Source organism: Rattus norvegicus, chromosome 10 (genome assembly GCF_021556685.1).
Source record: "Rattus norvegicus strain SHRSP/BbbUtx chromosome 10, alternate assembly SHRSP_T2T, whole genome shotgun sequence".
Lineage (NCBI taxonomy): Eukaryota > Metazoa > Chordata > Mammalia > Rodentia > Muridae > Rattus > Rattus norvegicus.
Window position 1 is genome coordinate 75,476,010 of NC_141543.1, and position 15,180 is coordinate 75,491,189.

The window sequence follows — 15,180 nt, forward strand, 5'->3', positions numbered from 1 at the left end:
AGGTGGTGTGAGAAGAGTCAGGAGGAATGTGAAAGATGTCTCTGTAGATAAGAATCTGATTGGCAGAAGGCACAGGTTGGCTCGCCTCTGTCAGCCAGGACAAACTTCTCCAATCTCCTTTCCTCCCAGTGCCAGCAGTCTGCAGTTCCGTAGCAGAAGGTGGAGGATCAGGTCAAGCAGGAGGCTCACCTGTGTGCTCAAAGAAAGGACCTGGGGTGGGGGGTGGAGAGAGAGAGAGAGAGAGAGAGAGAGAGAGAGAGAGAGACAGAGACAGAGACAGAGACAGAGACAGAGACAGAGACACAGAGAGACAGAGAGACACAGAGAGAGAAGGGATGCTGAGGAAAGGAGGATCACCTCAAGTTCCAGGCCAGCCTAGTTTATAAAATGAGACCTTGTCTCCAAAAGCAAAAGAGCCTACAAAATGGCTTAGTGGATAAAAGTGTCTGCTGACAAGCCTGAGGACCTGAGTTCAATCCCTGGGCCCTACATGTTCAAGGAGAGAAGTGACTCCCAGAAGCTGTCCCCTGACTTCCACACTTGCCCTGTGGAACAGACATTTGGAAATAAATTAATACATAAATACAAAAAATTTGAAAATAAACAAACACAATGATTTATAGATAAAAGGCACACGGTAGACACTTCCATGTACAGTGTGTTCGGATGACTGCATGAATATCGGTAGCTGTGGTGTCTAGATCCAGGAACTGGAGAATTCTGGAAGGAAGCAAGAGCTGGTTTGAGCTCAACTTTGTCCAATTTGAGTCTTTCATCCTGTAAAGTACTGGGTTTTTGTTGTTGTTATTGTTGATGCTATACTTCTGGTTTGGTTTGGTTTGGTTTTCTCAGTGACAATAATGATTCTCAGATTTGAACCCAGAGCATTAAGTAAGCCTGGAAAGGACTCTACCGTTGAGCCACGTCTCCGACCCTCTTTTTACTTTTTATTTTTGAGACAGGGTCTTACAGGGTTGCACGCATTGATCTAGAATCACTCCTTGTCCAGGCTTTGGCCTTCCGATCCTCCTTGTCAGCTGCTGGGTTGATCACAGTGTGGCCACCAGGCCGCCCTCCACACCTGGCCTCACTTGTTTTTTGTTTTTGTTTTGGTTTTGGTTTTGGTTTGGTTGGGGTTTTTTGTTTGTTTAGTTGGTTGGTTGGGGTGTTGTTGTTGTTGTTTGTCTTGTTTCTGGTTTTTTGTTTGTTTGAGGTTTTTTTCTTTTTAAGATAGGGTCTCAATACATACCCCAGCTAGGTTTTCAACTGTTTCCTCTTGCCTCTGTCTCCTGAGTTCTAGCATTACAAAGATGTGTCACCATAGCCAGACTTTTTTGTTTCTTAACAAGAAATTGTCTTCTGGCCAAAGAACAGGTTAAGAAAGAGAAGACATGGTTTGGCATGAAGAACAATAGGAGAAGGGCCACAGGGGCTGGTGGGGGAAGGTGCATAGGGACAAACACGCGTGAGCAGAAGTCACAGCTCTGCACACTCATGTGTGCACAAAGGAATCCTGCGGATCTATAAACTGAGTCAAACTGTCTGCTTAGAGCGTCTGCCCACTTCCTTACTGCCTAGTTCTACCAACTGGGTCACAGAGAGGAAGTCTTCTCCCCGAGTCCCATGCTCTTTGGACATTTGAAGATAGCACAAAATGCCACTAGAACCCTGGCTGGCAAATGCACTTCAGAGCTGGACCACACTGAGTTCATGCTGCTGCCCACTGGGCCTTCTCTCCTGTGCCCCAGGCGGTGATTCTTCCTGCTCTCTTAAGCCCCACTCTCTGGCTCCCTCACTCTTGGGGCCACACAACGCCTCCTCCATTACAAGCTGTGTCTGCATCCATGGTGCAGTCTTCCAACTTGGACTGAAGCCTGAGGCTGTAAACACCATCTTGGAGCTTGTTCAGATGAAGAAACTGAGCCCCCAAGAGGAGACAGACTGGCCTGAGGTCATGGAAGTGAGATGGTCCTCCAGTGTATGTCTCCCTACAGTGAGCACTCGGAGCTCACCGTGGGATAGGACATTTGTGGAAGCATGGTGGGCATAGGTGAAGCAGCTCTAGGCATTGGCTTTGGAAGTGCTAGCCGAATAGTTGGAAAGCAAGAGTCTGGAAGGCAGGCAGGACAAGCAGGAATGAGGACAACTTGCAGAACAGACAGGGGTGGAGCAGCCTCAGCATGCAGTGTGACAAGAATGAAAAATAATTGACTGATGCTTGTGTGTGTGTGTGTGTGTGTGTGTGTGTGTGTGTGTGCATGAAAGTGTGTGTGTGCATGAAAGTGTGTGTGCACATGAAAGTGTGTATTGTGCTGTGTGTGTGCAAGTGTGTGTCCACAAGCAAGTATGTGTGCAAGTGTGTGTGCACAAGCAAATGTGTGTGTGTGCTGTGTATATGTCCATGCAAGTGTGTGAGTTATGCAAGCATACATGAAGTAGTATGATGGTGTTTGCATGAATATCCACAAAGGCATTGTTCTAGTTTATATTCTGTTGCTGTGACAAACACTGTGACCAAAAGCCACTTAGACGAGGAAAGAGTTTATTTGGCTTACACTTCTTGGTCACAATCCAAAATCAAGGGAGGTCAAGGCAGGAATTCAAAGAGGAGCTTGAAGCAGAAACTATGAAGGAACTCTCCTTCCTGCTTCCCTCTAGAGCATGCTTAACAAGCTATCATTATTACACAGCCCAGGACCACCTGCCTAGGGAATGATACCTCCCATAGTGGGGCTGGACCCTCCTACACCAATTAATAATCAAGACACCCCCTCCCCAGACATGCCCATAGGTCAACCTGATCTGAGCAGTCCCTCCACTGAGACTTCCTGTCACATGATTCTAAGCTGTGTCAAGTCGACAAACAAAGCTAACTGGGACCGATTTGTATCTATAGGTGTATGTGTGAATATTGGAGAACATTTGTGCTCACAATACCCTGTGGGGTGTGTGTTCCTACCACATGCTTCCTATTCCTGCCACAGCCCTCAGCACCCTGACTCACCTACGTTCATGCATATAAAGCTCCCTTCCCTCAACTGTGAGCAGAAATTTTTTGTCTTTTTTTTTTTAAACTTCAATATTGCCAAGTATAGCCCATGGCATACAATAGGTGCTCAGTCAATGTTTGCCGGACCGAATTGACTTCACTTTCCCGATGAGTCTCAACAAACACAGCAGGGGAGGTAAGGAATCTCAAAGCTCATGGAAGGTCCAGGCATACACGACTGGGGTGCGTCTCTATTTACACGTGTGTCTGTGCATGTAGACATGCCCTGGCACAAACTAATTCCTGCCACAGGAAAAGAGTGTGTGTGCATGTGTGTGCACGCGGCCGCTCCAGTCACCCCATCATGCATGCACACAGCCCGGTGATTCTCCAGCTTCAGCTCAGTCGGGTTTCTTCCCTGGAAACCTGGAGCCGCTAAAATTAGTATGAAAATGGTCATGTTCGGTTAAAAGGAAGGGGAGGTGGGAAGAGATGAGGGTGCCCATGAGTGCTATTTTATTTCTCAGTGAGAGGATAAAGTGATTTTTTTCCTACATAATTTTTGATGTAGAGGCTAAATTAGGCCAGAGAAGAGGGACAAAGCAACTTTCGCCCTTATTAGTATTCTGGCCGCGTGGGCCCAGCCACGGCAGTTATGTATTTTTGCAAGTATGCATATAATTTATTGTGGAGAACACAATTTACATGGTAGTCGATGCCTGTTTTATAGCCTCACAAATAGATGTATGAACTCAAGCATATAATGGCCCAACCAGCAGGCGCAAATGCGTTCTAAATCTTCTAAATGTGCTTCACAAAAATGTAACTGAGGAATATAAAACAGATCAATTCTTGCATGTTATATATTGGTTTTTGATTTACAAATCTAATCTGGGACATTTCTTCAGAAATGAGGGGACTTCCCCCCTCCTTCCCCTCCCCTTTTCCCACCAACTTCTCTGGCACGGACCTTGTCTGTTGGTCAGATCTGTAGGTACTGCCATGGCTAGGATATGCACAGGTACCCAAGTGGGAGGGGCACACACTCTGCCCAGCTGCCCATGTGTGCACACGTCTGATGCTGACCTTGGGTGGAAGGGATGGAGAGGATGTCCTCCCTCAGGGTGACCTTTCCCACTGGAGACTGAGCATGTGAAAGAGGTAGTGTGGGGACCTAATAGGTCAATGGTCATCTCTCAGGTTCAGCTCCTTTGGGATTCGGCCAAAAAAGTCTGGGACTCAGACTGGCTTCTTGTCCAGCTATGAATGGAAAAGAAATGTATTGAGTTGTCCTTTTATTCTGTATTTAAGACATTTTTATCAGTTTATCTCTATGTATATTGCTTCTTATTATAAAGTACTCATTCTGTCATTAATCGAATGGACACATACATTGTGGTGAACAAAATGGAATACAACACAGCAAAGCAAATGAACCAATTTTGCTATGTGAAACAACATAGGGGAATCTCGCACAGTAAGGTGAGATGGGGATGGGATGCAGCATGGGAGGATAGTGCCTTCCCATCACACATACAAGGCTCTGGGTTTGATTGACAGCAGTGTTGTTTTAAATGAGGGAGGAAAGAACCAGCTCCTGCAAGCTGTCCTCTGACCTTTACGCAGGCTCCATAGTATACACACACATGAACATATGTGTGCACACACACAATAAATAAATGAATAAGTAAATATAATAAAAATAGATGTTATTGGGGCTATAAATGTGGCTCAGCAGTTAAGAGTACTTGTTGCTCCTGCAGAGATTCTTAGCTCCCACGTGATAGCTCACACAACTGTTAGTCCAACTTCAGGGGAATCAAACATCTTCTTTTGATCTCCATGGACACACACGTGATACTCATGCACACAAACAGGCAAAAAACATCCATACACATAAAATAAATAAGTAAACCTTTAAAAAAGATGTTATTTAAAGAACAAAATGAAAAAGAAAAAGAAGGAAAGGAAGGAAGGAAGAAAGAGAGAGAGAGAGAGAGAGGTAAGAAGCCAGACCCATGCTGTATGGTGCATGCTCAGATAGAATCCATGAGAGATGAATGCCACAAAGCACTGTAAGCATATATATAAATGAAAGGCATTATTGTATATAATTAATACAGAACCCAAAAATGAGTGGCTGTTTTGTTATTTAGTGCTGCCTCTTGCTTGTCTAGAGAAATACTTCTGTTGAACTTTCAGAGAGCAGAATTTGTTCTGTCAGTTTTTATATAGTTTCCTTTTTTCTTCCTCACAGTATTGGGGCTAGACTTATGGGTCTTACATATGCTGGGCAACTGTTCTGTCATGGAGCTATGTTCCCAGCCATACCCTGTTTGTTTTCTGTTTCTTTCTTTGGGCTTAATTCACTCTTTTTTCCCTTGTTAAGTGGAAAGTTGGGTTATGGACTTGACCTCTGGTTTGATGTGAACACTCAGAGCTATGAATGTCCCTTGAAGGGCTGCTTTGGCTGCACCACACACACCCTGCAAACTGTGTTTCACCCTCACTTATCTCAATGTATTCTATCATGTCTCTTGCACCTGATTGCTTGGCCCATTGGCTTTGTGTTGTTTAATTTCCACAAAGTTATAATTTTCCAAATTTCTTTCTGCTTTCGATTTCTGGTTTCAATCTACGCTGTCATCAGAGAACTTGGCTTATGGGATTTAAATGTTTTTAAATTCATTAGCACCAGGTGGTGGTGGCATCCACCTTTAATCCCGGTATTCAAGAGGCAGGGGTAGGCAATCTCTGAGTTCACAGCCAACTTGGTCCACAGAGTAAGTTCCAGGACACAGAGAAACCTTGTCTCAAAAGACAGACAGACAGACAGGCAGGCAGGCAGGCAGGCAGGCAGGCAGATTTATTAGCATCTAATTTACAGTCTGACACAATCTGTCCTAGAGAACGGTTCATTTGCACTTGGGAAGGTGTGTTCTGTTGGTGTTAGGGGAACCTATTATTAAACTACTAGTATTTTTTTAAATAAATCTTCTTTCTTTCCATTCTTATTCTCTCTGTCTCTGTCTGTCTCCTCTGGGTTAGTGTCCAACTCCTTATATTTGCTAAGAATGACCTTGAGCTTTAATTTTTTAATTATTTATGTGTGGGGGAGGATATGTACATGAGTGTGGGGCAGTGCCTGCTTGTGTGCAGGAAGACGTCAGGTGTCTTCCTCTACCACTTTCCATCCATTCCTTTGAGGCAGGGTCTCTCCTTGAATCTGGAGCTCAAATTTTCTCATCCAGGCTGGAAGTCATCAAGCCTCAGAACTCCTTCTGACTCTGCCCCAACTCTGAGTCAGGGTTACAGGCATTTGCAGGGACACCCAGCTTGTTGCAAGGATGCTGGGATCTGAACTCTGTTCTCGGGATTATGGAGCAAACACTCTTAACCACTGAGCCATTTCTTTAACCTGACCTTAAACTTCTGATCTTCCTACTGCATGAGTACTGAAATTATAACTGTGTGCCACCATACTGGTTTATTTGGTGCAGGGTATGGAACCTAGGCCCTCCTGCCTTAGTCTTTGGCCTTAATGCTAGTGGGGTTTTGTATCTCCTCTGATTGGCATTTATAATGACAAATCAGTCTCAATTTCAGGGCCTCCAATGCTGTTCTCCAATGGACGATAGCATGGTACCTTCATCCTCACCCTGACTCCTGGGATCTCAAGCTCAGTGTGATGTCCTATCAGCTTCAAGTGTCCTCTCGACCTTCCCAGGATTCTTGTCCCAGGGTGAGCTGAACCCATGGCATCATGACTCAACCTCTTGTTTCAAGGAAAAGGGGCTTCTGCTATCCCCATCACTGTGGGAGCAGAGGAAGCCTTGAGTGCATGTGTCAGGAGAGGATGAAGTCCTGAGGGAATGTGTATTATTGACAAGGACCAAAACCCCGGACCTGTGGGAATTGGCAAAGCTTCCTCTGGTCCATGTTGAAAGGTTGACGGTACAGAAAGCATCTACTTCAACTTCTTCCTGGATGTTTACAGCCTGAGGCTGCCTGCCTACAGAGACCTCCCACGGAGACTCCCCTCCTCCACTGTAGATAATAAATGCTCTGGAGCTCCCTGTCTTTGCTGCTGCTCCATCAGAGCAAGCACAGCCCGCCCACCTGATGCCAGCCTTGCTGTCTGTCCTCTGTGTTCATGCCCTTGTCACCCCAGTCTGGTTTCCAGGAACCAGTTGTGTTGGCTGTGGTGCCCCACTGTGCCGTTTCCAACTGCTGCGTGGGTTGGTGATGAGCAGCGGCAGACAGGAGGAGAGGGTGGGAGTTCACTCCAATATTTACATTTCCACAGCCTCACTACTCTTGAGCTGTGACTTTAGACAAGTCCCTTTCCCCCTCTGACCTTCAGTTTCTTCATGCACATAAGAGAAAACCTCACGGTTATTGTCACCACTTTCTGAGTTCCTACTAGGGACCCAATACTGACTGCTCCAATTTCAGTCAACCCTTCCAACAGCCTTGGGAGAGGTAAGTACTCTGGCAGAGAAGGAAACTGAGGCCAATTAAATAAAATAACTTACCCCAGACCGCAGGCATTCAACAACCATCACTCCCGTGGCTCTAAAGCTATAGCCCAGAAAAGGTCCCTGCTATGTCACCTCTGTTCTCCAGGGGGTGTACTTTTCCACATTCACATATTTAATGATGGGGCAGGAAGAGGTGAGGATGGACTGAGCATCAGATGATGGAGGGTCACTAGGATTCTGTCACCGTTTGCTGAGTGAAGGTGGAAGGTTTGTGTCAAGGTGTTTCCAGATGAAATTGCCTGATAGCCTGAGGAGAGCTTAAAACGGAGCTCAGCAAATGGGGGTTGGGGTGGGGTGGGGACAGAAGAAACAATGTTGACAAAATGGCAAAGGATTGCTACTGCGTGATGAAGTCCCTTGGGTTTGTCCCGGCCTCTCCTTAGTAGGTACTGTTTGAAAAATAAAAAGTTTCAAAATAAAATATAAGCTCAAGTCTCCAGTATCCTGACTCCTGGGTGTTGCTGTTCCTCAGGGACAAAGTATTCCTCTAGGTGAAGGGGGCTGTATTGTCTGGAACAGGGTACGTTTTGGCAAAGAGCTGCTGTCCCCTCTAGTGTCTAGAAATGGAGACACTGTTTTCATTGACTTGCAGAGCATTTCTGAAAGGATGGGAAAGAAAGCAAGGGCTTTGCTTTAAACAATGGACAGACAGACAGACAGACAGACAGACAGACAGACAGACAGACAGTGGTGGTGGGGCCTCTCAGTTCCCTTCCCATATTAATGAATATGCCCCAGTTGGAGGTCTCCACCTGCCAGGAGGAGCAGGCCCATGCTGGACTTCTAGGCCTATAGTCTCAGCCAGTATCCCCATGGCAACAAGCTAGTTAGAGGGTCCTCAGCACAGCCCCCTGGGGCCACTTATCTGCACCTCCCAGGAGGGCAGCATTAATGGGCCCAGTCCCCCTCCCTGTTTCAGCTCCCAGGCCTCCTGGGGACTCCCATCCATTCTCCCCCAAACACTCCTCCAGAGCTCAGGAGACAAAGACCTCTCTCTCTCTCTCTCTCTCTCTCTCTCTCTCTCTCTCTCTCTCTCTCTTTCTCTCTCTCTCTCTCTCACACACACACACTACACACACACACACACTACACACAAACACAAACACAAACACAAACACAGACAACACATATTGCTGGAAGCCAGTACAGTAGCTGAGCTTTGGTTAGGCTGCTCTGGGAGTGGGAGAATACAGTACTGGTCTCTTGGTCTCTGGGTGACTGTGGGAGTGAAGTGAATTAGCAGAGCATTAATGTAGCACTTCTTGCTATTGCTGTAGTTAATCTGGGGAGGAGGAGCCACTGGTGATGATGATCTCACCGCCAGTATGAAGTGTTTACTGAGTGCAGATCTTTTTTTTTAAAAAAAGATTATTTATTTTTATTTTATGTATATGAGTGTTTTGCCTGCATGTATGTCTGCACTTCACATAAATTCTTGGTACCTATGAAAGTCAGAAGAGGGCATTGGATCCCCTGGAACTGGAGTTACAGACAGTTGTGTGCAGTCAACCCTAAGTCCTCTGTGACAGCAGCCAGCCCTCTCTCCTGCCCAGCTTTCTTAAGGCATGTGCTTGGTTATAAAGAAGATGAAACTTCTGGATTCACCAGTCATTGAGGGCTCAGTCAATAAAGGTACCAGCCACTAAAATCCGGGACCCAAGTCTGAGCCCCAGAATTCAAACAGTGGAGAGAACCCACTGTCACAAGTTACCCTCTAACCTCCAGACATGTAGCCATGCACATAAACTGTGTGTGTGTGTGTGTGTGTCAAAATTACTAAAAAATAAATCACGATATTCTGACTTCATAGATAGATAGATAGATAGATAGATACATACATAGATAGGTAGATAGAGATAGATAGATAGATAGATGATAGATAGATAGATAGATAGGTAGATAGAGATAGATAGATAGAAAGAAAGAAAGAAAGAAAGAAAGAAAGAAAGAAAGAAAGAAAGAAGTTTGAGCCAGTTCAAATTCCAGTACCTTGTGAATAACCTCTCACTCTGACAAGACTGTGCCTCACCCTATCCCTCTCTGCAGCCTCCATTTGGCTCCAGCCTCACAGTGAACTGCTGTAAGAGGCTTGGGCAGAATTTGGGGAGACCTCAGTTGCTGCAGGATGCTCCTGACTTTTACCATCCCAATCACCTGTCTCCCAAGCACCGGAACAGCCTGTGGCACACCCTGCCTCTGATCTCTGGCTTTCTCTTTGCTTTCCTGTTCAGAAAAAAGAGTGGTGCCTTGGGAGCCTGTGAAGGCTTGGCTGGGTGCCAGGGCTATAGTGTTGAAGAGACCTGCCCGCCCTCCAAGAAGACATCTCACTGGGCAAGAACGAAAAGTATCTTAGCTCGCATCAGAGAGATACACTGAGGGTCCCACAGACAGCCCAAAGGTGTTCCCAGCCCTATTATATCAGAATATCTGGGGTGAAACTCTGGCAGGGGTGGGGTGTTCTTAACTCCTCTGGGCTTGAGAATCACTGTTGGGATAAACATTGTTGCCAATTGTTGCCTGGGTCCAAGGCTCCCAGGACAGACCACACACAGTAGGACAGCCTGAGTCCAATCAGTCACACTCACACCTCATGCAGAAGGAAAGGGCAGGATGATAGGATGTGAAGGAGCGGGGCTGAGAGGAGGGGAGAGGACAGAGCTCTGCAGAGCCAAGAACTTCCTGCAAGCATCCCTAGTCTACCGATACCAAAGAATGCCTCCAAGTGCCCCCCCCATCCTTATAACTAAGTAGTTGAGGACATGGCATCTCAATGGGGTAAAAAAGGACCGCAGTGTCCCATAGGGTTCCTATTCATAGTCCAGGCCTCTTTGAAGAGGCGGAGCCCAGCATGCTATCAGTAAGGGTCAGAGGCTTCCACAGCCCCAGACTAGAAGCCTGAAAGGTTTGAGGAGAGTGTTGTTACTGTTAAGATAGTATCTCATGTAGCCCAGGCTGGCCTCAAACTCACTGCCTCGCTGAGCATAACCTTGAACTTTAGACCTTCTGTATGGAAGGAACATGTGATTCTTAGCCACAAAGGACATAAAAGCACACGCCTGCCAGAGCTCCAGCCCAGATATTCTGATGCAGTGAGGTTGGGGTGCAGTCTGGTATTGGAGATGCCGGGGGATCCCAACACGCCTGGTTATGAGGGGCTGGGACTCTGACATGAGGTTTTGTATATATTAGATAGGCACTCTAAGTGCGCTACATTCCCCATCCCTGGAACCTTCCCAGTAAGCTTTCCAAAGCCAGGGTACCCTGGTGATACACACCTTTGATGCCAGCACTTGGAAGGAGGCCAAGGCAGGCAGATCTCTGTGAGTTTGGGGTCAGCCTGCTCTATCTACATAGAGAGTTCCAGTCAGAGCTACATAATGAGATTTTTGTCTCAAAAAAAAAAAAAAAAAAGGCAAAGCTCCTCATTCTACAGATGGGAAAACTGAGGACCAAGGGGTAGAAGAATAGCTAGGTTAGTTAGACTGGCAGTGTGTCCAGGAGATTTCTCTGGGTAGAGATGCAGGTCTGGATGATATCTTGTTCTATGAGGTTGCCAAAACTTCTGCTGGTAGCAGGAGGTAAGACATGGAGAAAGGCACTGTATGGTGGCACTGTGGTTAAAGAGAAGTGTTGGCCTGGAGAGATGGCTCAGTGGTTAAGAGCACTGACTTCTCTTTCAGAGGTCCTGAGTTCGATTCCCAGCAACCACATGGTGATGGCTCACAGCTATCTGTAATGGGATCTGATGCCCTCTTCTGGTGTGCATGAAGATAGCTACAGTGATTTCATAATAAATAAATAAATAAATAAATAAATAAATAAATAAATAAGTGTCAACTGAAAGTCTCAAGGTTAAAGGTCAGTGGACTGATCACTGGTGATTTGTGACGTAATGAGATGAGGAAGGTAGTGAACACCAGAAGTCAGGGTTCATTTGGAGGAAGCAGGTGACTGAACCTGCTAGGGACCACTCTAGAAAGGCATATCTTGTCCCCAGGCCCCTCCGATCATGTCCCTGACCACCATGAGATAACCTGTGGTCCCAACTATACTCTGCCTCCACTATAGGTGGGCCCGGAAGCAATGGATCATGTGACCATGAACTGAAGCCACTAAAACTTTAGGTTAAAATAGACCCTTCTACCCTTAGGCTGTCTTCTCGAAGATATTTTGCCACAAGAACAAAAAGTGACAAACATAGATGCTCTGGGACTGCTATACCAAATTTCCACAAGCATGGGGCAGACATAGCTTCTATGACCACTGAGGTCTGAATTCGGTGCCCCTAAGTTATAGCTGTATACCTCCACTCTCTGCCTGAGGTGTCGCAATGCTTCCTCTCCCACATCTCCTACAAAGGAGGCAGCTCACTGGATTCAGAGTTCAGCATGATGTCACCTCAAGGGACTTAACTACATTCACTATTAAGAATGTTATCCATGGGGTTGGGGATTTAGCTCAGTGGTAGAGCACTTGCCTAGCAAGTGCAAGGCCCTGGGTTTGGTTCCCAGCTCCGAAAAAAAGAAAAGAAAAAAAAAAAGACTGTTATCCATACAAAGTCTCATTTGCAGGCACTGACCTTTGGACATATTTTTTTTAAAGATTTATTTATTTTTTTAATGTATATAAGCACACTGTAGTTGTCTTCAGACACACCAGAAAAGGGCATCAGACCTCATTACAGATGGTTGTGAGCCACCATGTGGTTGCTGGGACTTGAACTCAGGACCTCTGGGAGAGCAATCAGTGCTCTTAACCACTGAGCCATCTCTCCATCTCCTAGACATATCTTTTAAGGACCACAATTCAACTGGTTAGAAGAACTTCTTGGGTCAGCCCTGAATCTGACCCTCCTTGGAACAGACTCAAGTGTGCCCTCCTCAGCCATTCCCCCCTCTGCGGGTGGGTAGATTCAGGTCTCACACTTGCTGCTGGCCATCGGGGGCCAAGCCACAAGTGTAAGAGAATGCTGGGTCCTGTAGCAATTCTGTGGGCTTTCCCAGGTCACGGTCACTGTGTCTGAGGCTGGCAAGGAGCCAAATGAGGAGCTGAGTTTCTGATTCAGAAGCTCCTGGTGTCCCCAAGGGGCCATACCTTCATCCTCAGAGGCCTGCCTGGCAGTTGCTAACTTGATGGTATGCAGATTTAGGGGAAAGAATTAGGGAGGTGATTCTGGGCCTGGCCCCAGGAGACTCTTACAACTAACCTAAGGTCTCAGGCTGAGTCAAGCCTTCGGCCTGTCTGACAACATAGGCTAGGTATTTAAACAAGCACATGCCCAGAAGGGGGCTCGGCACCCTTGGTACACTGCACCTTGTCAACTAAACAAAGAAAGGAACACAAGACTTCTTTTAAAGGGAAGCCTAAGGGAGGTCTCCAGGCAGCCAGGGGGTGAGGACTGCTCCCTATACCATGACATCATCAGTGATGGATCATAAGTACCACCATTCACACACCTGGCTCTTAGTACATTTAATGGCATGGATTGCCACCAGGAAAAGTGCTTAGACTGTGGAACTGGTCACCATAATGAGAAGTGACCAAATGTGCTTCCCCATGGCATCTGTGGTAGATTTTGACTCCTGCCCAATTACCTAGGACCACATGAAGCCATTTCTATCCTGGGCTTCAGTGGCATCCAGGAGGGGCCATCCTTCTGTTCTGAAGCCAAACACCCTTGGTGCCTCCCACAGCACAGTCAGGAGTGCTTTTCTCAGGTTTCTATCCAAAACCACGTGGGTCTCTCTTCCCTACACCATCCCCTGAGCTGGCCTGTATCACTGGGCTGTGTCTACTCACCAGTGACCTTGTGTGAGGGAATCAGAGAAGCCCAAGGCTCTGGGAAGGTCCCTTGGAGTTGAGCCCATCTCCCTCCAAGAGCTGTGTGCCTTGGCCTCACACATATACACATGGAGCTAGGCAGAGCAGCCTTGCTTCCAGTGGCAGGGAGATGGTAAGAAATCGAGTTCCAAGGTTTTGGAAACTTCCCATATTGGAAGGCTCAACCCTCAGTCCTCCTATGTACTGCAATGTGGCCTTGGACAACCCTTTAATCTTGCCAGGCCTCAGTTTCTTCAGTGTAAGGCCCAGGGAGAGGGATGAGAGACTTAGTTCTGCTTGCATCTCAAGCAAAGTGCCTACACACTTCCCCACAACACGGTGCGGGCTCCGCGGGACCACAGCACCAGTCCTCTTACAACTGTGATTTCTTTGGGGGGCAATAACTCTGCTTTATTGACCCTCACACTCCCTGCTGCCTAATAGAATAAATTGCAGGAAGCACTCTCACAGCACTTCTCTGGACCAGAGTCAATCCTGGGAGATACACCTTGTGATCCTTATAGAAAACGAAGCTGCCACACAGAGACACGCCTGGCTCTGCACCAGTACATCAAAAGTGTCCAGTGTGTTTCCGCTAGGTAGATGGAAGGGCACCTGGGTGGATTAATGAGCAGACTGCTGAATGGGTGGGTATATGGGAGAACGAATGAGTGCATGGGTGGGCAGATGGTCTGGTAAGCAGACGGCGACAAGTAGGTGGGGAGGGTGCGCAGGTAGACAGATGAGCATGCGAGTGGACTAGTGGATGAGCAGACTGATGAGTGGGTGGACGAACGGATGGAGGAATGTCAAGTTGGTAGATTGATGCTAGATCTGTGCATAGGTGAATAGACGGGTGTGCACAGTAGCTCTGGAACCCCTGTGCTATCAAGTCCTAAGAGTAAGCAGAGAGATAACCTATGGACGGAGTAAGGCAAGCAGGGAGGTGAAACAGGAAAGGACTCCTAACCCCCATAGAGAAAAGATAGCAGACGCAGGGTCCCTCCCACATCTCTGGCAGGCTGCCACTTCCTAGGTGCTGGCATTGCTGCCCCCAACCCAAACACACACTCCAAGCCAGCGTCCCATCACACTCCTGCAGGGGGGTGGTAGGCAGAGGCAGCCAGTGGGCAGTGATCTGCTTCTTCTTTGTCAGCTGTAACCTTCCTCCTGGCTGCTTGCTCTTCGCAATGTTACACTGGTCCTGCAACACTTGGATGCTCGAGCCAATTTTGTCATGCAAATGAAATCAGCCCATTGTAAATCCTTCAGAAGGGTGGTAAGTGTCCTGAGCCTTGCGGGTGGAGTTGCCTAAGAATGGCTTCCCCAGTGCCCCCTTCACTGCCACCAAGGCAACGTCTCAGATCTTTGCATTGGACAGACCCTTGGTAAGGACTAGGACAGGCCTCACTTACAGATCTTCTCGTGATTTATCATCTGAGGCACAGGGGGCACAGTACCCTGTACACAGCCACACAGTCACTAAGCCAGGGCTCAGCTAAGCCTTCCTGCTCTCTGCCATAACTTCCCCTGCATGCTATAAACCCCATACAGAGACAGACAACTGGCCTCCTGGATGGCCTGAGCCCACCTTCCATCTACTCTTAGCTCCCAGGGCCAGCCTCTCATCCCCTTAGGTCTATGACAGAGGACTGAAGTGTAGACAGGAAACAGAGTGGCCTAGAAAACCAGAAGGACCAAGAGAGCAGACGGTCGTGCTCTAGCATAGGTGATGTCAAGAAAGATTGGCCAAAGCAAGGCCAGACTGACACCTACTAGTGGTCAAGAGCAGGGTAGGGGGCAAATGTCAAGTGTTTCTCCAAGGAGAGC